Source organism: Grampus griseus (genome assembly GCF_964374135.1).
Source record: "Grampus griseus genome assembly, chromosome: 11".
Classification (NCBI taxonomy): domain Eukaryota; kingdom Metazoa; phylum Chordata; class Mammalia; order Artiodactyla; family Delphinidae; genus Grampus; species Grampus griseus.
The window spans coordinates 29,118,922-29,144,991 of record NC_139005.1 but is presented as its reverse complement, the minus strand read 5'-3'; the positions used below and the strand labels follow the sequence as shown (position 1 = coordinate 29,144,991).

The following is a 26,070-nucleotide window of genomic DNA, read 5'->3' as shown; positions in this document are numbered from 1 at the left end:
GTCTCAGAAGGTTGTGCATTTCTAAGAATTTGTGTGTTTCTTCCAGGCTGTCCATTTTGTTGGCATAGAGTTGCTTGTAGTGATCTCTCATGATCCATTGTATTTCTGCAGTGTCTGTTGTTACTTCTCCTTTTTCATTTCTAATTCTATTGATTTGAGTCTTCTTCCTTTTTTTCTTAATGAGTCTGGCTAATGGTTTATCAATTTTGTTTATCTTCTCAAAGAACCAGCTTTTAGTTTTATTGATTTTTGCTCTCCTTTCCTTCATTTGTTTTTCATTTATTTCTGATCTGATTTTTATGATTTCTTTCCTTCTGCTAACTTTGGGGTTTTTTTTGTTCTTCTTTCCCTATTTGCTTTAAGTGCAAGGTTAGATTGTTCATTTGAGTTGTTTCTTCCTTCTTGAGGTAGGCTTGTATTGCTATAAACTGCCCTCTTACAACTGCTTTTGCAGCATCCCGTAGGTTTTGCGTCATCGTGTTTTCATTGTCATTCGTTTCTAGGTATTTTTTGATTTCTTCAGTGATCTCTTGGTAATTTAGTAACATATTGTTTAGCCTCCATGTTTTTGTATTTTTTACAGTTTTTTTCCTGTAATTGATATCTAGTCTTGTAGCATTATGGTCAGAATAGGTACTTGATACGATTTTAATTTTCTTACATTTACCAGGGCTTGACTTGTGACAAGTCAATATATGATCTATCCTGGAGAATGTTCCATGAGCACTTGAGAAGAAAGCGTATTCTGTTCTTTATGGATGGAATGTTCTATAAATATCAGTTAAGTCCATCTTGTTTAATGTGTCATTTAAAGCTTGTGTTTCCTTATTTATTTTCATTTTGGATGATCTGTCCTTTGGTGAAAGTGGGGTGTTAAAGTCCCCTCCTATGATTGTGTTACTGTTGATTTCCCCTTCTATGGCTGTTAGCATTTGCCTTATGTATTGAGGTGCTCCTATTTTAGGTGCGTAAATATTTACAATTGTTATATCTTCTTCTTGGATCGATCCCTTGATCATTATGTAGTGTCCTTCTTTGTCTCTTGTAATAGTCTTTATTTTAAAGTCTATTTTGTCTGATATGAGAATTGCTATTCCAGCTTTCTTTTGATATCCATTTGCATGGAATATCTTTTTCCATCCCCTCACTTTCAGTCTGTATGTGTCCCTAGTATGTGTCTGAAGTGGTTCCTTTGTAGACAGCATATATAGGGGTCTTGTTTTTGTGTCCATTCAGCCAGTCTATGTCCTTTGGTTGGAGCATTTAATTCATTTACATTAAGGTAGTTATTGATATGTATGTTCCTATTCCCATTTTCTTAATTCTTTTGGGTTTGTTATTGGAGGTTTTTTCCTTCTCTTGTGTTTCCTATGTAGAGAATTTCCTTTAACATTTGTAGTAAAGCTGGTTTTGTGGTGCTGAATTCTCTTAGCCTTGGCTTGTCTGTAAAGGTTTTAATTTCTCCGTCAAATCTGAATGAGATCCTTGCTGGGTAGAATTATCTTGGTTGTAGGTTCTTCCCTTTCATCACTTTGAATATGTCTTGCCACTCCCATCTGGCTTGCAGAGTTTCTGCTGAAAGGTCAGTTGTTAACCTTATGGGGATTCCCTTGTATGTTATTTGTTGTTTTCCCTTGCTGCTTTTAATATTTTTTCTTTGTATTTAAGTTTTGATAGTTTGATTAATATGTGTCTTGGCATGTTTCTCCTTGGATATTTCCTGTATGGCACTGTCTGCGCTTCCTGGACTTGATTGCCTATTTCCTTTCCCATATAAGGGAAGTTTCCAACTGTATTCTCCTCAAATATTTTCTCAGTCCCTTTCTTTTTCTCCTCTTCTTCTGCGACCCCTATAATTCGAATGTTGGTGTGTTTAATGTTGTCCCAGAGGTCTCTGAGACTGTCCTCAATTCTTTTTATTCTTTTTTCTTTATTCTGCTCTGCAGTAGTTATTTCTACTATTTTATCTTCCAGGTCACTTTTCTGTTCTTCTGCCTCAGTTATTCTGCTATTGATTCCTTACAGAGAATTTTTAATTTCATTTATTGTGTTCTTCATCATTGTTTGTTTGCTCCTTAGTTCTTCTAGGTCCTTGTTAAACGTCTATTGTATTTTCTCCATTCTGTTTCCAAGCTTTTGGCTCATGTTTACTATGATTACTCTGAGTTCTTTTTCAGGTGGACTGCCTATTTCCTCCTCATTTGTTTGGTCTGGTGGGTTTTTTCCTTGTTCCTTCATCTGCTGTGTATTTCTCTGTATTCTCATTTTGCTTAACTTACTGTGTTTGGGGTCTCCTTTTTGCAGGCTGCAGGTTTGTAGTTCCTGCTGTTTTTGGTGTCTGCCCCCAATGGCTAAGGTAGGTTCAGTGGGTTGTGTAGGCTTCCTGGTGGATGGGAGTGGTGCCTGTGTTCTGGTGGATGAGGCTGCATCTTGTCTTTCAGGTGGGCAGGACCGCATCCTGTGGTGTGTTTTGGGGTGTCTGTGACCTTATTATGATATTAGGCAGCCTGTGTGCTAATGGGTGGGGTTATGTTCCTCTCTTGCTAGTTGTTTGGCATAGGGTTTCCCGCACTGTAGCTTGCTGGTCGTTGAGTGGAGCTGGGTGTTAGCGTTTAGATGGAGATCTCTGGGAGAGCTTTCGCCTTTTGATATTACGTGGTGCCGGGGGGGTCTCTCGTGGACCAATGTCCTGAACTTGGCTCTCCTGCCTCAGAGACACAGGCCTGACACCCTTCGAGCACCCAGACCCTGTCAGCCACACAGCTCAGAACAAAAGGGAGAAAAAAAGAAAGAAAGTAAAAAATAAATAAAATAAAGTTATAAAAATATTAAAAATTAAAAAAAAATAAAAAGTAATTTAAAAAAAGAAAGAAAGAAAGAAGAGAGCAACCAAACCAAAAAAGAAATCCACCAATGATAACAAGCCCTATAAACTATACTAAAAAGCAGAAAAACAAAAGACGTACAGACAGAACCATAGGACAAATGGTATAAGCAAAGCTATACAGACAAAATCACAGAAAGTCCACCGCCTCAATTTTGGGATGATTCATTGTCTATTCAGGTATTCCACTGCTGGGATAGATTTCCCTTTTTCTTCTTTGTTCGCACAGCTCCTGGGGCTCAGCTTTGGATTTGGCCCCGCCTCTGCGTGTAGGTCACCTGAAGGCGTCTTTTCTTCACCCAGACAGTACAGGGTTAAAGGAGCAGCTGCTTCGGGGGCTCTGGCTCACTCAGGCCGGGGGGAGGATGGGGTACGGAGTGCGGGGCGAGCCTGCCGCAGCAGAGGCCAGCGTGATGTTGCACCAGCCTGAGGCGCGCCGTGCGTTCTCCCGCGGAAGTTGTCCCTGGAATTCGGGACCCTGGCAATGGCGGGCTGCAAAAGCTCCCGGGAGGGGAAGTGTGGACAGTGGCTTGTGCTTTCACACAGGATTCTTGGTGGCTGCAGCAGCAGCCTTAGCATCTTATGCCTGTTTCTGGGGTCCGCGCTGATAGCCGCGGCTCGCGCCCATCTCTGGAGCTCATTTCAGCAGTGCTTTATTAATCCCCTCTCCTTGTGCACCCCGAAACAGTGGTGTCTTGCCTCTTAGGCAGATCCAGACATTTTCCTGGATTCCCTCCCAGCTAGCTGTGGCACACTAGCCTCCTTCAGGCTGTGTTCACACAGCCAACCCCAGTCCTCTACCTGGGATCTCACCTCTGAAGCCCGAGCCTCAGCTCCCAGCCCCCACCTGCCCTGGCAGGTGAGCAGAGAAGCCTCTGAGGCTGGTGAGTGGTGGTCAGCACCGATCTGTGCGGGATGCTCTCCGCTTTGCCTTTCGCACCCCTGTTGCTGTGCTCTCCTCCGTGTCTCCAAAGCTTCCCCCCACCCACTGCTCCCTGTCTCTACCAGTGAAGGGGCTTCATAGTGTGTGGAAACTTTTCCTCCTTCACGGCTCCCTCCCAAAGGTGCAGGTCCCATCCCTATTCTTTTGTCTCTGTGTTTTCTTTTTTCTTTTGCCCTACCCAAGTACGTGGGGAGTTTCTTGCCTTTTGGGAAGTCTGAGGTCTTCTGCCAGTGTTCAGTAGGTGTTCTGTAGTTGTTCCACATGTAGATGTATTTCTGATGTATTTGTGGAGAGGAAGGTGATCTCCACGTCTTACTCCTCTGCCATCTTGAAGGTTCATTCATATTTTAAATACTCTTCAGAGCACAATTTTTAAACTTCTATTTCTCTAAACATAATTATTTAATAATTAAGAGGTGTCAAAATATTACAGTTGGTTTTTCTTGTCATTCTGTTTGTTTGTTTGATCCCAGATTGTATCTTGGAGATTTTGGGGCAACTTATATTCTGTAGCAGTATACAGTATATATGCACAATGTTTTAAAAATCTGATGTATAAATGTTGAGTTTTACTGTTACCTAGATGGCAGATATGCAAAAAATAAATTCATTAAAATATTTCTAATGTCCTGGTTTTAAAATAGGAGCACTTTCTCAATGTTCATCTCCTCGCATAGTCATAAAGTTTCCTACTTTAACAAAAGTCACTTGGTTCTCTGCGCGCCAATGAACTTGAATGTTAAATTTACAAGTTCATGCTAATGTGTTCTTTGCTAAATTTGGGAAAGTTTCTTTCTGTGTATCCATTGATATTTCACTATTTATCATGGTGGTGTAAATGCTTGGGTTAGCTTGACCTAAAGGCATCCAAATTCATGGAAATGAATGTGGAAATGGGACGATATAATTAAATATCACAATTAATGGGCTTGATGCTCCTATTTCATTCTTCACACAAACATATTAAAAGTAGATTTTTTTTTTATTACGTAAGACTTGGTTCTATATATAGTTCAGCCAGAAGTAAAATTATTCCTAAATCACCCTGTCTCTCAACCTAATGCATCAGCTTCAGCCTGTACACATAATGACAGTCAGACCTTGATTGGCTTTTTTCTCTTCCAACTGGTGGTGTAGACAGCAAACAGGAACCCTGTCTGAGAAGAGTTTGTGTATAGACCCAGAGAAAAATTTTAACATGGCACTGTTGTTTATGTTATGATCAACCAAATTTATTGATCCAGTCATTTATTTATTTGTTCTTACACAGTCCTGTATTCATCCATCCAGCACATTTCCTGAATACTTACCATGCACCAAATACTGAAACTACAGTAATAAGCAAAACAGACATAGCCCACGTAGTCCCGGATTTCATAATTTGGAAAGCACAGCTGGACTAGAGTTACCCTTATGAAAAATACGTTCAAATATAATTAATCACACAAATATGTGAAATGAATAATAAACATATGATGCTGTAAAAGCAACGAGACCCAGTATTTTCAGGAGGTCAAAGAAAGGCTTTGTTGTGTCAGTGCCATTTGAACTGAGATGGGAAGGACGCATTAACTAAACAATGGCGGTGATGGGGAAAGTAATCACTAGCTATCTGACCTCAGACAGGTTACTTAACCAGTTTATGCATCAGTTTTCTCATCTATCAAATAACAAGGTTAATAGTACCTACTTTATAGGGTCTGGTGAGGATTTGGTAAGAGTTTAGGACTATGTTCACTACATGGGCTCTATGTAAATATTACATATTGTTGTTACATGGCATTTTTACCCATAGTTTGCTAAGTTAGAAACATACTGAAGAAAATAAAAATAATTAAATAATACTGAATGTTGATTTCAGATTTATTCAAAGTAAGATGCAAGTGATAAATAAAACTTTCCATACAAAAAGTCACAGTTCAGGTAGGGAGACAACATGGAAAATGTTGAAAGCGATGAAAATGATGATGTGAACTGCTTACAATAAATGCATTATGAAATGACACCTAGGAAAACTGGAAATCAATGAAGTTGTTTTAATTGCTGTTTTTTCTGGAAAGGGAAGATGGATGCTTGCAATAAACTTAAATGAAAGATTTTTAAAAATGGTGCCCTGGGAACAGAGAGGCACAAAAGCATGCTCATAATTTTGTGGCTTGGGCTGAAGCATTTCTCAGATGTCCTTGAAAGTTTCCAAAGACAGTCTTTCCTCAGGAAAGTATTTCTCCTGTGAGTAAATAATGTTCTTGCCTAGAAATGAAATGCAGTAATATATTACATTGCAAGTGAACTGTTAGCAAGACTGGCAGCAGCAGTTCAGAAACAAATGTCGCATTGCAATCTAGAGTTTGAGGCTCTGTATCTGAACTTCCATAACTTCTAAAGGGATGCCCTTTGTATGAAATCAAAATAGTTCAGAGAAGAAGTTTGACTTCTCTTTACTTAACTATTAGAAGGATTTATTTGGAATTATTATTGTGTCATGCATGTTCTGCCTTAAATTTTCTGTGGTTGAGTTGCACAATTGATAAGCTAAGGTTTCTTTTCACCATAAAAAGGCTCCTTTTAAGGAGTCCTATAATAATGACATTTAAAATACTTGCTTGCTTTTGAAGAAAGCTTCATGCTTGGGCTTCCCTGGTGGTGCAGTGGTTGAGAGTCCGCCTGCCGATGCAGGGGACACAGGGTCGTGCCCCGGTCCGGGAAGATCCCACATGCCGTGGAGCAGCTGGGCCCGTGAGCCATGGCTGCTGAGCCTGCGCATCCGGAGCCTGTGCTCCGCAACAGGAGAGGCCACAACAGTGAGAGGCCCACGTACCGGAAAAAAAAAAAAAAGAAAGCTTCATGCTTTCCAAAGTGCTTTATAAACGCATTTCTATGAGGCAGGTGGAACATGTCCTGTCAACAGTATTTTACAGAAAAGAAAATGGAGGCTGTAAAGGAAAGCTGCTTGGTCAAGGTCATTCAGTGCGTTAGGCGAGTTTTCATCACAGGAGTACTCACAGTTGAGCAGGGAATCCAGCAGGGAAAGCTTAAGGCTTTAGTCTATCTTTACACACTTATTTTTGCATAAATGAAAAATTTACCCAAAATGAAGTGCATTAGGTACCTAGCACTGCCTTCTTGTTCCTTAGAGTCTGGTGACGGATATAGACTGAGCATATTCTATCCCAATGAAGATAACTTAGATTATTCTGAGGATGATCACTTGGGCTTCAGAATCTGAATTCCAGCTTGACCCCTTACATGAAGGAAGTTACTTAATCTTTCAGAGCCTGTTTCTCCATCCCTTAAATGGCAATTTGAATGCTCTCTTATATGTTAATTAACTCATTCACTTAACAAAGCACCTGCTAGATCTCAAGTACTCTGCTAAGAATGGTGAAGCTTTTCTAGGAAGCCAGAAGGCATCCTTCAGTGGATAGCGGAGGTCAAGAGAGGTTAGAGTTAACACTTGAATTTGACAGTGGGAGAAGATGAAAGGTTCACACGGCAAGGAAAAGAGAAAAAGACTATTATACAGGTTAAAGAGCTAGACCTGGAGATATTTGGAGTGACAAAATTTCTGAATTTTGATGTACCATACTTCCTGCCTCAGTTTCCACATCTTGGAAATGGGAATAATGATTAAACATGTTTCACAGTATTCACTTGGTAGAGATTAAATGAGGATTAAATAAGCATGGAAAGTGGCATAGGACAAATTTGATAAATTATTATGTATGAAAGTGTGTATAAATAAAATCAATTGCCATGACCCCTCTTCGTACCGAGTGATCACAGCACGCTTTAATTTTCTAGCTGAGTCTGGATATGGATTCGTAACTTTATTCAAACAGTGTATCAGGCACCACTTAACCTTTGGATTGGCTGGAAATTTTTGCTCCTCTGCTCTAATACAATTTAATTTTAATTTTGGTTTTTAAGGTACATGGGTATAAATAAGAAGAGTGTTAAAGAAATGTATTTCAGATTTTAAATTAAAAAATGTAGAAAAACTTTCTTTTACTATTTTTCATTTTACCTTTGGGTGCACTGATCAGCTACGTTTTCTTCTGCACCCAGGCAAAAGGGATTCTGAAGAAAACACTTTAAAATTTTGATTTCATATATAAGATAGTGGGAGCCTCTGCCTGCTTGATTTACATTTGTGCTCACCTTCCACTTTATGTGGGAAGGGGCATACGAGTAAAGGAAATTTTTATATGATTTCAAGTTATTTAATTCCTGATATTATATTTAGCCATGATAGAGTGTTATGATTTGCCTACAACATCCATCCTTCCTTTTCTGGTACCTTACCTTGTTCAGAGAGGACTTGTGCCTGTTCTGCTTTGAATTTCTCAACCAGTTCAGCTGCTAAAATCACAGGTGAAGCTTAGTTTCTGCTGATTTAACCCACCCAATCGAGATAGAGTTTCTCATTTTATTCAGCAAATATTTACTATGCCTTAAAAAAAGATTTTAAAAAAAATGCATGGCCTTATTTGCTAACGCTGCTGGGAATTAATTAATTAAGTTTTAGGTTCACAGTAAAATTGAGCACAAGGTACAGAGATTTCCCACACATTCCTCTGGTGGGAATGTAGTAAATTGGTACAGCCACTGTGGAAAACAGTACGGAGGTCCCTCAAAAGCTAAAAATAGAATTACCATATGATCCAGCAATCCCACTCCTGGGCATATATCCAGACAAAACTATAATTCAAAAAGATACATGCACCCCAATGTTCGCAGCATCATAGAGGCGTTATTTACGATTGCCAAGACGTGGAAACAACCTGAGTGTCCATCAACAGATCAATGGATAAAGAAGATTTTATATATATATATAAAATTTAAATTTATATATTTGCATACATATATATATAAATACTACTCAGCCATAAAAAAGAATGAAATTAATTTTGCCATTTGCAGCAACATGGATGGACTTGGAGGGCATTATTCTAAGAGAAACAAGTCAGACAGAGAAAGATAAATACTGTATGATATCGCTTATATGTGGAATCTAAGAAATAAAACAAACTGGTGAATATAACATAAAAGAAGCAGACTCACAGATATAGAGAACAAACTAGTAATTGCCAGTGGGGGAGGGGGGAAAGGCAATTTAAGAGTTGGAATTGGGAAGTGGGAGGTACAAACTATTTGGTGTAAAGTAGGCTCCAGGATGTATTATACAACAGGGGGAATATAGCCAATATTTTGTAATAAATGGAAAGTAGTCTTTAAAATTGTATAAAAATATTTTCTTTTTTAAAAAAGATACTTCTTAGCTGATAGAAGCTTTAGAAGTCTACAGAGGCAGATAATTTTTAAATTGCAGCATATAACTTCTGGAGCCTGGCTGACATTCTCATAGGAAGCCGCATGAAAATTACTTTCAAAGGCATTCATCACCTTAGCTTGCAGGAGTCTGTTCCTTCAGTGTGTATTAGTCCATGGTGCATCCTTACTTTGACTTATCTGTGAGGTTCACTTCTCGCCCCCAGGAGCAAAGCCTGCAGAGGGGCAACTTGTTTGGCTTGGGAGCCTGCCCAATATGAAAAGTTTGCAGGCAAAATCAGAAAGAACAGCTGCAGGAGGAGAGATGAGGGTTGCCGACAGCTAATGATTCAGAAAGCAATTTGCATGAGAGCCTTCTGCTTAACAGGAGGCAGCATGTGCTGGGCAATGGTTTACCATCCACTGCCAAGCTGGTTTCTACACCCTGAGTCCTCATTCCATCAAAACACGTGTCCTGAGGGAACGCCCAGCCACCAGCTTCCACTTACCTGAGTTAGCATGACCTGCCATCTAGAATTTCAGAGAGCTTTTCATTTATTAACTCACATGAATCTACTTTATCCTGAGGCTCTGGATACTAGTCCCATGCAAACTGACTTAATAACAAACATTTAAGTGCACATCCAAGGTCATCTAGATAATATTCTTTGACAGCTTATTGCATATGAGGCACTGCACTGTGCACTTTTTATACCATATCGGACTTCATAACAGACCTCTGAAGTGGGTGGTTAAGTTTCCTGCCAAGGGTTCCATACACAAGAAACGATAATCAGAAAAGACCAAAGTATTATTTATTACTAGTGAGCTAGCCGCTGTTACTTCATTTTGGAATTCTAATTGAGGCTTTCCTTCTCTCTTTTCTCTTGCCCCCAAATCACAGATGACTAGGTCATGGGACAAGCTTAAGCTAACATGCCTTATTCTGTGAATCATAAGCTGAGCTACTGGGACAGAACCATGTGACACGTTTGTCACTTTCAAATGTAATAATTCTACCCATTGCTCCATAGATGTTCTGGTTACTGACCAATAACATTAACAATTCCTCTTCCAAGAATAGGATGGAGGGGAAAGGCACTGGATCTCCTATGCCTCCCAAACATGTGAAGGCCGAAGCATGGTGGGAGGAGAAGCATATCTCTTAGTAATATGTTTTATTCCCTGTTTTATAGATGTGCATATGGAAGATTAGAAAGGCTGAGTAACTTGTCCATGTCATGTAGCCCATGCTTTTAACTTTTTTATTATACCACTTATACTTCTCACCTATCAATTTGCCTTTTATACTGATGTCCTGAGAAACAGACCACTGTATGGTATAGAAATGAACAACCATAAATAAGCTGGAAATGCATTTCTATTTACATTAACTAAGATAGTCACTTGTTTCTTTTAAGTGAGGTCCTCCACCTTTTTAGGGACCTGAGTAAACTAATGATGTGCTTCCATTGATTAAACAAGAATTCTCCAATATTCCATAGAAGAATCATACATTTCTTTAAGCCCTGTGTGTGCTTCTAGGGTTTAGATTCTAAATCAAATAGGTTTCTGTTTTTCATTAAAAAAAAACGAACACAGGACTTCACTTGTAAATTTATTAACTTTTTTTTTTCTGTCTAGCAACAAGCAGTGACTATTGTTGGGTTGGTGGACATAATAAAGATGGCCATTCAGAAAATCACAAATTTTAGGAACTCTAGCATTCATGTAGCTCAGAACTGTAAGAAGAGACCAGAGGAAGATCAACATGCTTTAAAGTATATTACAAATCAATATTGAAATAGAGCTTAACATATAATTCATCTGGAAAGAAGCTCAGAACATGATTGCCAGTTATTTAATATTCTGGTCAAAGACAATGGAAGCACTATTAAAGTATGGCATTTTGACTGCCATTGGAAAGGTCAGGTTTCAAACAGCAGTGCACTAGTTGTGCTCAAAATGACTAAAGAATGATGAATAATTAAGTGAAGAGGAAATGGGAGACCTGCATTCTAATCTTGTTTTGGCCACTGATGGGAATCATGTGGACTGTAAGCCCATCACACAATCATTTACCACCTTGGTTTTCTCACCTGTAAAATGAGGGAGTGACTATAGTTCTTTAATAATCCTTGATGATCTTTAGCGCTATGATTCTAGAAGCATCTTGATTTAATACAGTTTGAGGATTTATGTCTAAACTCTAGCAAGCAGAAAAATGTTCTTTTATTTCTCAAATGGACTTGACATTGCGTTAACAGAGCAAATGAAATCTTTTGAAGATTGTTCAAAGAATCACCAACTTAAAATTCATCTCCATTGTTGGTTTTTATTGTCTGTTTAACTCTTACTAGATCTATAATAGTTTTATTTATTTTCCTTTGCACCTGGACTGGCAGCCTGTGTGGTTGGAGAAACACATCACCATTTATTTTAGATACTTTGTTATCAGAGCCAACTCTGTAATCTTTGCTCTGCCCGTGAATTATTTATTTAATTTGATGTGTTTTTTCCTGGATTCATAGTACATGTGTAAATGTACATAGTACATTTCCTTTTGTCATGATGCTTCTTTCCATTTATGGGACTGTAAATACAGCTGACTAAACCTCTCTAGTGGCCGAATACATATCAGGTCTTTTGTGTGAAGGATGCTAGCTAATCTTCCCGTTCATAGGCTGACTACATTTTTAGTCACTTGCTTTTTTTCTACTCACTCCTGACAGTAGTATCTGTGGAATAAATAAAATAATGATACCTACTACTTATTTAACTCAGATCAGAAAACTTGACCTTTTCCTAATTTTTTACATTTGCTAGCTTTGTGGCAATATGCACCCCTATTTTTCTCTGAATCTCAGTTCACCCTCTACATGGGAATAATTATGCCTACCATACAACGTGGTGATCATAAAAGAAATTCTACCCATCTGCTACCATATTGGGGAAAAATATTTGGATTGACTTTGACCAGACTTGGAGGCACATGTTTGCAGTGGCCTGTTTGAAAATACTGACTACATGGGTTACAGTGGGATACTCTGAAGGCACCTTACAGAGGTAGATAATATCTCTCCCAGGGCATCAACGCTAAAAGTGAGAAGCATTTTGATTTCTCATCAAGAAAGAAATGTTCTATGATGTTAATGGTTCTTAACTTTTGGTGATCCATTGAAATCTCCTGGGGAGCTTTTGATACTCTTAAAGCCCAGCCTGTAATTTATACCAATTAAATATGAATTTCTGGGGGTTGGACTGAGGCATTGGTATATTTTAAGGTTTGCAGAATGTAATGGTTAATTTTAAGTGTCAACTCTCAACTATATCCTGAGATACACAGATATTTTGCTAAACATTATTTCTGGGTGGGTCTGTGAGGGTGTTCCCAGATGAGATTAGCATTTGAATTGGTAGATGGAGTAAAGCAGATTTCCCTCTCCAGTGTAGGTGGGCCTCATCCAGTCTCTTGAGGGCCCCAAAAGAATAAAAAGTCAGAGGAAAGGAGAATTTGCTCTCTCTGCCTGAGTGTTTGATCTGATCCCCTGCCCTCTGACTGTGGCTTACGTCAGTTCCGAAAACTACACCCCTGGATTTCCTAGTTTCCAGCTTATATTTAATATACAATATATTTAATATGTTTAATATCAATTACATATGTTAAAGCAATTACATATATTACATTATATTTATTATATATCTCCTATTGGTTCTGTTTCTCTGGAGTACCCTGACTAATATGGTGCTTCCAATACACTGTAAATATTGAGAACTACTATATATGTTAAAATACTATGGCTAAGGTATTACAAAAGTGGATGCCCTGACAGTGCAGTTCTGCTTCTTAAATGGGCAACTCAATGAGGATAAGTAGCAATGTAAATTATTTTTTTCATTTTAAATGGTGGCCAGTCATATATATATAAACACTTTGGGAGGCTATAAGACACTAATTAAAAGAACTTACAGGATATAAGCACTAAAACCACATCGACTCGCCACTCAGTAGAAGGAATTCTAGGCCCCAGATATAGAAACCTCCATACCTGAATCACTGGAAAAGATGTAGAAAAGACTCTAAAACGATTGAAATTTTCAGAGATCCCTTGTGACCCTTTTGGAGGTCATGATATCAGGACTCACTGTCCCCTGAGTCTTGTTTTGTAATACAGAGAGGGACCCACAGTTACATAGTAAATTGACACCTGAGACTTGTTATTTTTTCAGCTAGAAGTGGAAAGGAGAAATATCTTTCACTGAAGCAGAGAGTAGAGGTATAAGTGGGGAAGACAAGGTAAAGAAAGAGAAAAGAAAAGAATCCATTTAGAGAAGACTTGCTCTTGGGGCAAGCCCTGGACATACAGTCATTTATATATCCTATTTCAGGATACATTGCATGCTTTACTGTAAGTAAGCATTTAATGATTTGTCTTCCACATACTTTGCTTCATTAAAGAGATTCACTTCTGCTGGCATTTTGTTTCATGGGATCCCAGGCCCTTAGCATAGTCCCTTAGTAAAGTATCTGTGGAATGAATCAGTCAATATGTCCTCAAACTCAGTACCCTTCTCAAATCAGTTACCTGCTTTATACCATAACTGAGATTATATTATCATAGTGTTAGGACTCAAAGGGAAATATGATCTCGATTTTAGAAGTTGACGTCATCTGTTTTATCACCTCATCCAATGTAAGAATTCATGCTATAAAAGTACTGGTAATCTGGCCTCTGTTTGAGCACTCCTCGTATCTTGAATGCTCTACTTGGTGAGTTAAGTCATCCAGCATACGAACAGCTATAATTTCTACAAAGTACTTCCTTATAGTTGCCTTCCTGAAGCATGTCACCCATTGGTCTTAGCTTGACCTGATGGAACTACAGAGAAAAATATTTGAGTTTCAAATACCCATGTTTGCACTTCACATCTTTGTAGTCCATTATCACACAACTGAAGTCTACTTTTCTTCAGGAAAACATCTAATGTTTTTTCCTAAAAATCCTGTGAAAGTATGTCTAGGGCCTTCCCCATCTTGTTTATTGATGTTTGTACTTGCTTTTGTTTTCTAAAATACTCCCAAAAAGGCAATGCTCAGAACTGGATCTAGTGCTTCTGACATGGTCCTTTTGAGACAGAATGAGACAACGTATGCAAAAAAGGAAATCTATATTTCTATTAAGTATAATTGTCTAATTCTTATATCATAAAATCTGCATGTGTTTGTTTCCAAAATAAAAATACAGAATAGTATAAATATACAATATTTTATATAATAGAATATAGATATAGAGTAGTATGGAAAAAGCCCCCTAAAGTCATTCAAAATAACCCATTACCCAAAGAAAAGTACTTTCAGATCCATTCATCTCTGCTTTTTATCTCCCTATATTGTGTGTATGTTCATTTGTGTGAACATCACACAAACATACTAATATATACACATAGTTTAACGTAAATAAAAACATAATGTTTTAAACCCATTTTAAAATTTAATGTAAGCATTGGACATTATTACATAGTTATAAATTTAATTCTGCATCAAAGTTTGCAAACTCTTGGCTGACTAGTTAAATTCAGCCCGTAGACATTTTATTTCCCACCCCCCAGTCCCACCCCCGGGCCTGCACAACATCTGAAAAGCCTAGGCATGTTGCAGCTTCTCCTGAAAAGTGGACAGTCTGGTGATACTTGGTGTGCAGCCTTACCTGGATGTGGGGGAAGTTGAAGCGCAGGTACATCTGATGCCCTGGGAGGTGTTCTCCAACGAGAGCTTCATCGTCAGCGTTTCCTGTTTGATGCAAACAGCCTGCAAGAACAGCCCCTCCTGGGTGAATTTGTGTTCCCGGAACATGATCATTTTAATAGCTGTAGCTCTAGGCAGTGGTTGTATACCACCATTCATTTCATAAATCCCCTTTCGGTAGACCTTAATGTTGGTTCCTTGTTTCTCCTATTATAAACAGTGTTGCAGCAAATATCTTTTTCACCCAGTTGCTTGATAGTCTTATGATGAACTCCCAGACTAGATGTGGAATTGTGTGGCCAAAGTAGACTTCGAGGTCTCAGAACTTGTTTTAGTCTTTTACACATCATGAGAACCACAAAAACAGCCTTTATTTTTCACTTGCACTCTGTTAAGCAAACACGTGACCACTCTATATGTAAAAACAATTTTAAAAAATAGAGTTGTTCAAAAATACATAGTAATTATATTAATATTTTATGGTAGAAAAATTATAAAATACAGAAAAATGTAAAGGAAAAATATAAATACACTTGCAGAACTCTGAGATAAATATTATCTTTTCCATTTTTGCATTTTCCCACTTATATATGCATATATATTTATATAAACATATTTATATATATTTTATACATACATTATTTAATAAGGATAAGATATACTGTTTATATAATTTTTATTTCTAGTACCTTTTCACCTAATGTTATCATGACAATTTCCCACATGATCTAATATTCCTCATTTAGAAAATTTAAAAATTATTTAATATTTCAACATATGATATCACTTATTTAAACAATACCCTATTGTTGGAAACAAATTATTTCCAAGTTCTTCTTTTTTACAAATAGTATTCCAGTTAATGCCATGGTACCTAGATTTCTGTGAAATCCTTAGAATAAATTTCTACACATGTACTCACTAGGTCAAATATCCAACTCGTGCAGACAATTTTTAAAAAATCTATATTCAGACCTTTACATTCACAACTATATTAAGTATATTGATTTCACTTGTTTTGCTCTTTTGTTTTCACCCTGTTGATAGATAGGTAGGCAGATAGAGAGAGAGATAAGCATTTCTTTTAATTTAATACGTCTCTCATTGATCTTGTTGCCTCATGTCTCTGCCTCTTCTAAATATTTTTGCACAGTTTTGGCGTTAACTGGGTGTTTTGCCAAAAAGTCAGTTCAGTGTTCCTCAGATAGTTGTTCAATACTGCCCACCTCTTCAGGTGCTGAAAAAGGAAATTCTAATGATTTGTTAACACTTGTTAATATAGATAAGATTAAGGCCCCAATTTTCTTATGAAAGCTTACTACTTGGGGCTGGTTTCACAGAAATATCATAACATTATATGCAGTCAAGTTGCACTGATATTCCATATGAGGAAACAAAATCTGTGAAAGGATTTAAATATGAAAATAATTATGTAAATGATAAGTATTATTTATTATTAAGTATAATTAGTAGTTGTCAAGCAGATCCTTTTCTCCCAAAGAGCCACAAATCTTTCAAAATGAATGCTTGCAATTAATAATATTTAGATAGGGGAAAAATGAGTTTTTCTCAGCTTTTCCATCATAGCCTAGATACTGCCAGGCAAACAACTTGATAGAATCAGTGGAAGCTTAAACAGGTGATAATCTCCTCTTGCTCTCCAATTTATCACTAAATGGCTTTTCTGTGGATTGCAATCATTGAAAGGTTGTAATTGTAGCCTTCTGCTATATTTACCATTAGAAAATTTCTTTTTACATGGAGCGCGCTGTTCTAATAAGCAGTAGGTTTTTCACAAACTGGTTTATCATTCACAATGATTAGGTTCCCCCTTATTTGAACTGGTGCATAAAATGCCACTTATGTTTTTTTTTTAACTTAATTTTATTTATTATTTTATGCAGCAGGTTCTCATTAGTTATCCATTTTATACATATTAGTGTATATATGTCAATCCCAATCTCCCAATTCATCCCACCACCACCCTCCCCTCACCACTTTCCCCCCTTGGTGTCCATACATTTGTTCTCTACATCTGTGTTCTCTACATCATGTTTTTAAATGATTTTTTCTCTTTGCCTTTCCTGTTAGTGTAACCGGAGGTGGGGTCTAGCTGCTCACCGCTCAAAAGCAAGTAAAGAGGCAAGGTTGGTGGAAAGGAAAGTTTACTTTGTTTTGGGTGCCGGCGACCAGGGGGTGTGGGAGGGAGGACGCCTGTCCGAAGGCCAACTCCCCGCACCCACCCAATGAGGGGGCAAGAGCTTTTATAGACGGAGGGAGGGGGGCTACACGCAGAAACAGCACAGTCAGCTCTGACCGTCATCTTGAAATTGGTCATCGGTGGTCTGACCAGTGTCATCTTGATTGTTTTAAGTACAGTTAGTCTTCAGTTCCAGGGTCGGTTCGTTCTCATTTCTTTGAGGCCAGTTCTCAGAATTGTGAATTGTGGCAGCTTATGTCATGCCTACAGTCTGCTCATCATGTACTTAACTTCTTCACCTAGTGGGGTTTCACACAGCTCACAGGATATGGCTCAGAATATTATCTATAGCCATTGAGGAGGAACTAAAGGTCCTTAACTTTGCTTACTGATAAATTATTATTGTTTTGTCCTGTTTGACTGCTTTTATTTTTTGCTTCTGCATTTTCTCACTTCTCTGATTAAACTTAATTTTGGGCTAAAGTTTTTCCACAGACAAAAAGCAGGCAGAGGACATGGTTAGGGGAAAGGATCATAGGGTCCTGCTCTGTCTCATTAGGAGTCTCATTTAGCGAAAATCAGGAAACGAGTGAAAGCATCTGTGAGCTAAAGTGGAATAATTATATCTCGGTACCCTGTTTATAAAGATATATAGCAGACTTCCTGCCATATTATCACCCAGTAAGTGTACTTTATTTTTTTTCCTTTTAGTGAAGAGAGAATGCTTTTATGTCAATCTATTCATGCTTAAGACTCACAGTGCCTATTGTGTATAACTGTGAGATACTACTCGGGAAGGATATAGATGGAGTATTTGGCTTCAATAAAGTGGGTGGAGCAGGAAATGGGCCCTACACCTGGCCCTGTTTACAACGAGTGACTTGTTAAAAATGAGCATCTATACCAGGAAAAATTAATCAGCATATGTAACCATAAGGAAGGTGGAAAGTGCTGATCACATACATTGCTCAGGTGCTGTCAGAGAGATTCCGGGGCTGATGGAGGCTATACAAGCCCTAGCATCAGATGGGAACAACTCTCTCCCCCACAAGCTAGCCCGCTTTCCCCCTTCCTAAAGGCAGGCCCTTACAAATGTGGTGTCTGGGGTGGTCCTCTAATTTTCCCTAATCTGTGTGTGCCTGTGGAATGAGATAGAGCTAACGTGCAAACAAAGGGTAGTGAAAATGACATGAACTCTGGAGTGAGACAGAACTGCATCCAGATCCCATCCCTATCATGGATTTAGTTACGTAAATTGAACAAGTTCCTTAAATTCTCTGAACTGCAGTTGCCTTGTCTGTGAGGTAGAAATCAGGTCAGTCTTTACTGGGTTATTGTATGCATTATAAATAATATATATAAAAGGCCTAGCACGGCACTGACATAAAACAGACACTCAAAGTGGTAACTATTACTATAACTCAGGAAAACTACTCTGCCCAACATAGGCAGTTCTAAAGTGAAACAATATATAATAAAATCTTATTCAGAAGAACTTACAAGTAGGCAGTGGATTGGGTAGCTATATCCTATGGCTAGGTCTCAGTGCATCAATTCATATCCAAGGAGATTCTCAACATGTAGTAGATGCAACGTATTTCCAATTAATATCATCATAAGAACTAAACCTCTGTATTTCTTTGGTTTCTAAGAAATTTTCAACCTTAATAATATGTTAGAGTACTTCTGGGTTTAGCTCTTACTAAATTATAAATAAATGCTATCATTTTATACCTAAGATGCATGGTTCACTCAGTGCAGGTGGGGGAAAACTGAATGTTTTAGACTGGCTAACTCTGGCTTGCTGAAGTTCTGGTACACGGGCTAAGTGGTGAAGTCAGTAAAGCTGATGAGGTTTCATTTCTAAATGTACTAGGACTAGGTCAAGATGCTAGTTTCCAACTGCATATATCCTTTCTGATGATGATCTTTTTTTTTTTTTTTTTTTTTTTTGCTTGAGTGTAAAGATATTCTTTTCTCTGTATTTTTGAGAAAATGTTAGCTTGGCTGTCCCAAGCTAACATATGACGTTATGTTAGCTAAAAACTATGACGTTATGAAAGAGTGACTTCAGTGACTCAGTGCTTCCCACTTGGTAATTTCTCTCACCCTCAGGAGTAGCCTCAAATGCTAGCTCCCATCAATTACTGGATGCCCCATATTTTCCCAGCATCATTATAATCACTCCTATCAGTTCAGCACCCGTAATGAGCCAGGCTGCTTATCCATTTACAACCTTCACTGCTTTATATATATTAGCTCAGTTTGCTACCTCTTGTCCCCCTCAAGCCAATATCAAATGTTTATTAATTAGGTAAAAATGGTATTAACTGCTTACATCAGGAAGGGCAAAAGGGTATCATCTTGAGTGCCCATTTTGAATGAGTGGTAATGGTTGGCAGAAGCACTGAATTAAGAAACAAATTTAAGCTCTGTCCAGCCTTAGGGGGGAAGAATGCCGTGATTGATTAGCAATGTCTGCCTTGGTTAAAAGAAAAAAGAATAGAAATAGGTTGAGTGAATTGCAGGATGGAAAGGATGGTGATTCTCGGGCTCAATTTCCTTGCTGTTTATAAGCTTCTTAGAGACACAGGTAATGTTTCAACTTTCCATCATGTTGCCACAGTGTTCATTTCCAAATCATTTATTTCTTCACTCCTCCATTTATTCCTGCTGAATTCTCCTGGACTCAGAAACTTCACACACTCTGTTCCCTTATGTTGAGCCTCACATACTTCCAAGTGGCTTCCAAGTGGCCTCCAAGGGTGGCCTTGTCCTGTTTATCCCGAGAAATTCCCCCAGGTTAATATGTGTCGCAACGTCTTTCTCTTTTATACTATAGAACTTGTATGAATTTGTAATTATTTGTTAGAATGTTTTCTTGTGAATTTACTGTTTCCCTCACTGAACTCTAAATTCCATGAGCCCAAGAACCGCATCTCTCTTTTTGACAAGCCACCTTATTTATACCCGGCACACACATCTGGGAAAGAGTAGACATTTAATAACTATTTGTTGAAACAGCAAATCCACTAAACTTTGGAGATTCAAACTTAATAAAACATGGATCCTGGCTTCACAGAACTCATATTGTAGTGAAGCAGAAAGTTGATTAAGTAAATGATTATGATGCAATGTGATAAAAGAAACATAGACGTAAGGAAATATCACTGCCTGCCTGGATCAGGGGGCAGGTGTTGGGGACGCATTCTAAAAGTGATGTCAAGATTGAAGAGTAAGGAGTAAAAATGGACCTTTTAAGAAAAATCAAGTGCTGCAACTTGTGCGATTTGAATTTGATATGTTCCACCATTAAAGTTTTTTTTAAATCAAGCAGGGTATATTAACATGCATCTGTAGTATTGCCCTAAAAGCATTTTAAAAGAAATATGGATGTCTTACCTACAGAGGCACACAATTAGGCTTTTCCCTCAAGGTATTCTTAGTGTTAACCCTTTATATTGCTTTTTACTTGATGTACCCACTAATTGTTCTGATCCAGTGACCTTGATGAAATTTTTGGTCATTTGCAAAAGTGTCAGTGGGGATTATGTGAGCACGAGTCTTTCAGAATTTTAAGTAGAGAATGGCTCAAGCATCTCCTACAGTTAGGGTACATGTGGTTACAGTAGAATAATTTAGAGAAGTGAAATTGGGTTTGTCTCTTTAGGTTTAAATATATGACTTGGGGATAATAAAGGAAAGTCATTACTAGCACAACAAGGGATATTTAAAATAAAAGATGGTTTTAGGTACACCACTAACTTTCTTACAGCATCAATGATAAATTGTTAGGTATTATATTGATGGTAGCAGGCGGTAACATGTCCCTTTGTAGTTGAAGCTTTTTTTAAAGCTTATTTTTATTTTTTTTAACATCTTTATTGGAGTATAATTGCTTTACAATGGTGTTAGTTTCCGCTTTATAACAAAGTGAATCAGCTATACACATACATATATCCCCATATCTCCTCCCTCTTGCGTCTTCCTCCCTCCCACCCTCCCTATCCCACCCCTCTAAGTGGTCACAAAGCACCGAGCTGATCTCCCTGTGCTATGCAGCTGCTTCCCACTAGCTATCTATTTTACATTTGGTAGTGTATATATGTCCATGCCACTCTCTCACTACGTCCCAGCTTACCCTTCCCCCTCCCCGTGTCCTCAGGTCCATTCTCTACATCTGCGTCTTTATTCCTGTCCTGCCCCTAGGTTCTTCAGAGCCTTTTTTTTTTTTAGATTCCATATATATGTGTTAGCATACAGTATTTGTTTTTCTCTTTCTGACTTACTTCACTCTGTATGACAGACTCTAGGTCCATCCACCTCACTACAAATAACGCAATTTCATTTCTTTTTATGGCTGAGTAATATTCCATTGCATATATGTGCCACATCTTTATCCATTCATCCGTCAATGGACACTTAGGTTGCTAGTTGAAGCTTTTTTGTACAAATAAGCTGGAGGGGGTTTTTTTTGGCTCGATTGTATATTTATTCTTTATATATTTATTCTCTGCCTTATTCTAAGGCAGAGAGGAAGAAAGGGAGGGATAGACTAAGAAAGTATGGAGCAAAACATTTCCTTAAATCACATTTAAAATAAGGTAGAGTGTAGTAAAATACAGGAAGGTAGACTGAAAGGCAACAGTAAATTTTTTTTAAAGAACTTTTATAATTACATTACATCACTTGACAGAGCTGTAGTGCTTTGTGTAGGCCTTTAAAACTTCCCCCAAACATGTTCATTCACCTTGATTCAGTCATGTGCACAGAAGTTCCTTGTTGGGTTGGTAAAGCAGAATCATATCCAGGCTCTAGCTAGATCCAAACGCTTGCAGTTCTGTACAAACCTGTGTGGTATGTACAGATAGAAACAATAATATGTAAACCTGTTCCCCTTTGGTACATTGATCATTTCCTAAACTTATTTCACCTGTACCCACCACCCCTCCCCCCCCCCACACAAAGCACTAATACCCCTGTAAGATATATTAAATGTCTTGATTTGGATAACTAGAATTTGATTGACAGAATTCCTCCAGCAAGAGGGAGTTTTAGGTAGAATGGAAGAGAAACTCATGGAAACGCTTGAATGGTCCTTTCCTTGATTCCACAGAATGAGTAAGACTGATCGAGTCCCTTTAATATGCAGCATCCATATTGCATTTGTTCTTACATTTTATGCTGTAATTAAATAGAGTAAAAGTTATTGAGTGAATAGTAAGTTTATTGGGTAGCTGAGTTGATAATTGTATTTTATTTTTGTGCATTGGAAATCTATGTACATTTATATTGTAGGAATATGGCAATGCTCCAAGAAAAATGAGAAATTCACTGGTAATTTCCCACCCAAAGAGAGCCATTGTTAACGTTTTAATATTATACTCTTTGTGTCAGTTTGTTTTTTAGTCAAAAATGGCATCTTATTGCTTGAATTTGCATTTCACCGATTATGTGATAAAAACTCCTTTTTAGGGCTTCCCTGGTGGCGCAGTGGTTGAGAGTCTGCCTGCCGATGCAGGGGACGCGGATTCGTGCCCCGGTCCGGGAAGATCCCACATGCCGCGGAGCGGCTGGGCCCGCGAGCCATGGCCGCTGAGCCTGCGCGTCCGGAGCCTGTGCTCCGCAACGGGAGAGGCCACAACAGTGAGAGGCCCGTGTACCGGAAAAAAAAAAAACAAACAAAACTCCGTTTTAATTTAATTTTTCTTAAGGTAACATTGGTTACCGCCTCTCAGCTGGAAATTCACTCTTTTGTTACTTGCTCTGTGAAAAGTGCTATGGGTCCTTTAAATAGTTTTTCCTTGGCCAGCTCGTGTGATGTTAGGCTTTCCTAATTGATGGCACCTGAGGAAGGTGTTGCTTCGTGATGCCCCGGTGCTTGCTGGGAAGGCTCTTGGTGGCGTCTTCAGCACCCACTCACTCCTGCAGCTCCGAGGGCGTCGTCAGCCCTGCTCCCGGGGCTCACAACTTCTCCGGCAGTCGGCTTCAGCAGTGCGCAGAGAGAGCAGTGGACGACAGCTTCCGTCGGCATCTTCTATCAAGCAGTTTTGGAGTAGCGCCTCAGGTGAGAAATCTCCCCGTGCATAGTTTTACTGGAACCCTAGAATGTGGATTTCCAGCAACTTACAGAGGGCATATTTCCAGAAAGTTCCACCATGAGACACCACAGCAGCTTCTTTACCATCCAGTGAGCCACAGTCATGCTCTTTTCAACCGGGTCTGGACCTCAGTCCTGTGGGCAGGGAGCCAGGAGGTCTTCTTTTCAACTAGAGGGTTAGCGGCTCTCCTTATTTCTGCTAACTGTGTGTTTTGGCATTCTCTTTACTTGTTGCTGGCCATTCCTTCCTTACTCTAATCCTCCTTCATAATTAATAGTTTTTTCATTACACTTTCCATACTCAAATTACTGTTTGTTTTTCTTCTGGTTGGACCCAGAATAATAACTAAATAATCTAATATTAGTGTGTTATTGTTTTATTTTAAAACCCATTTTTTTGTTTCTACATCATTATTTTAATGGTTTCATAGTAGTCCATGTAGTAGTAAATACTTCATGCCTATTGTTATACAGTTTATAATATATGTTTTCATTTTCACAATTGTAGACAATGCTTTAGTGAACATCTTGGTACACATCCTTTGCTCCTATCCATAATGATTTTCATTAATTCTCAGTCATTTGGACATTTTAGTCAGAGGCAAATGATGAACACACCACGTAAAGTGCTTTACATATATCCAGGGGAATACTGAACATATTATTTAGTGCCATAGCAAAACATCAGAAAAAAGTGAGGAAATCATGATTTTTATTGTCTTCTGCCAGACTCTCATAGCAAGAATCTGAAAAATCTCTGGTGAAACACAACTGAAACTAGATTTGAGATTGAGCCATTAAATCCCAGTTATCACCAATCACTTCTGGCTGCTTCTGATTAAACACTTTCTTTGTGTTTACGATTGGGGAATCCACCTCATGAAAAGAATGGCAAATGGGAAAGAAGTAAATGATTCAGAATATCTTGGTCGTTCCTGGGAGAGAGTGCTCTGACAAAGCAAACGGTTTACCTGAATGTCTTAAGCAAACTGAGCTTGGCTGATTTCCTGTGCTTACAGAAAAGAACCGCTGTAGCTTCAGCTGGAAACCCTAAGCCAGTGGCTCAGTGGTGGTTTTTTTGACGTGCCTGCGTCACAGGTATAAACAATCTGCGATGTTGAGCTAAACGTACCTAAACTGCTGGGGATCTTTCAGGTTAATTTAAACCAACAGGGAATGATCCTGACTGGCAACAATAGAAGATTCTCTCCCAGCAGGAAGTGCATGGGGGCATCCCTTCTAGATCAGACATGCTTCAGAGACTGCTTCTGGAAGCGGTCGTCTTAATTGAATGTTTGTGTCTGAATGTTTGTTGCTCACAGATGTTTCTCACCAATACTGTTGAGCCTTTTGGTGGTTTCTAAAAGAGGCTATGTTAATCTCAGAACAAGGAGATACAACATATATGACGTGTAATCACACTATAATGATAAAAATAGACACATGCCATCATTGTTGTCATGGGCATTATCAACAACACAACACAATCACTGTAACTTATTGGGCACCTGTTATGTAGACAACGTGTCTCTTGTCCATGGATTAGTGTAGTTAATCCTCACAAAGCTCTTAAGAAATAAGTACCAATAATATCCCCGTTTTACAGATGAAGACACTGAGGAAGAGAAAAGTTAAGAATTTGCCTATGATCAGTTATCCATCTGTTCAGCCAGTGCACAAATTACACTGCCCAACTCCAAGATCAGGTGAGTACAATGGCCTGAACACCATGCTTTACTGCTTCCCACATATTTAGGAGCTAAAAGAAATCAAGTAGTGGACCTTAAAGAAAATCTTCCTCTACCTTCGTTCAACTCTTTTCGCTTTCATTGTGGTGGAGTCTGTGAGAGACTTAATGTATCATGTAGAATTATCAAGTTAAATGACTGCATTTTTCCCCTTAATTGACCATTTTGAATTGAATTGCTTGGATTTATCAGATTTTTTGTAATGCAGTGTGGTCTACAATAGCTATTACCAGCCTCTTTCCCACCATCACTACACCTGAAAAATAAAGTTCACACATATGACATTCTATCATGTGCTTATCCAGAATTAATGCACAAAGCTGCATAAGTAAAAATCTGTGGTTTATGCACAGTTTCTTCCAGGCCAGCTGCTGTGTCTCCCAGTCACCCTAGGGTCTGCAGTTAAGGACCTGCAAGTCTAGAGAAACTGAGAGAGACGTGTTGGCTTGGCCAATAGATCTTGAGCACCTATAAAGTGCAAGGAGCTGGATCACTGTGGTGGACTTGTCGGGGATTTAAAAATAATAAGACAGCCTAGGAGACAGGCTTTGACACCACTGACAAAAATACACTTCAATTACCAGGCAGTGAGAAAAGGAGGGACGTGGGTAGAGGAACATGTCAGCAGGGTGTGCTGCGTGTGGCCCATCTTCAAGTCTCAGTTGAATCCTACTGTTCAAATGTGGGCCACTTGTGGGAAATTCTGTACCATGAGGGTTTTGCTTAATGTTTAAAAAGTCTTACAAAAAGATGAATAGGAGACATAGCAGGTGGCAAATCAGAAAGTTGTGTCTTGTAAACAGGGGGAGGTCAATTCAACCTCCAAATCCCAAAATATATCAATATCCCATAATAGAGAATCACTATCAGGGAACTTGCTGTTTGTTTATTAGTGGCAGCATGGCATAAAATCAGGATAATTCAGCATTTAAAATCCCTACTTTGTTTGAATTTATAACTAGTATAAATACTTCTAAGATTATATACATTTAAATTTTTTCTGCAACAAGTTAGACAGGATCACAAATTCACATGATGCTCAAAAGAACACTCAGAAATATTTAATGAAAACCTTCATTCTAGTGATGAGGAAACTCTAGCTCAAATAAGAAGCAAAAAACCATACTCAAGCAAACAAATCTGTAAAAGAGTTGTAATCAGAAATATCCAGTTGTCCTACC

At 38.5% G+C, this 26,070-nt stretch overlaps 1 protein-coding gene across 1 annotated transcript in view; it reads left to right on the top strand.

Annotated features, from left to right (window-relative positions):
* LOC309829603 (uncharacterized protein) overlaps positions 1–25,798 on the top strand; it is a 71,290-nt gene extending 45,492 nt beyond the window's left edge. Inside the window, exons 4-5 of the mRNA XM_082665613.1 lie at positions 22,517–23,108; positions 24,748–25,798. The gene's annotated coding sequence lies outside the window, so the exon portion shown is untranslated. The remainder of the gene's footprint in view (positions 1–22,516; positions 23,109–24,747) is intronic.
* The last annotated feature ends 272 nt before the right edge of the window (positions 25,799–26,070 follow it).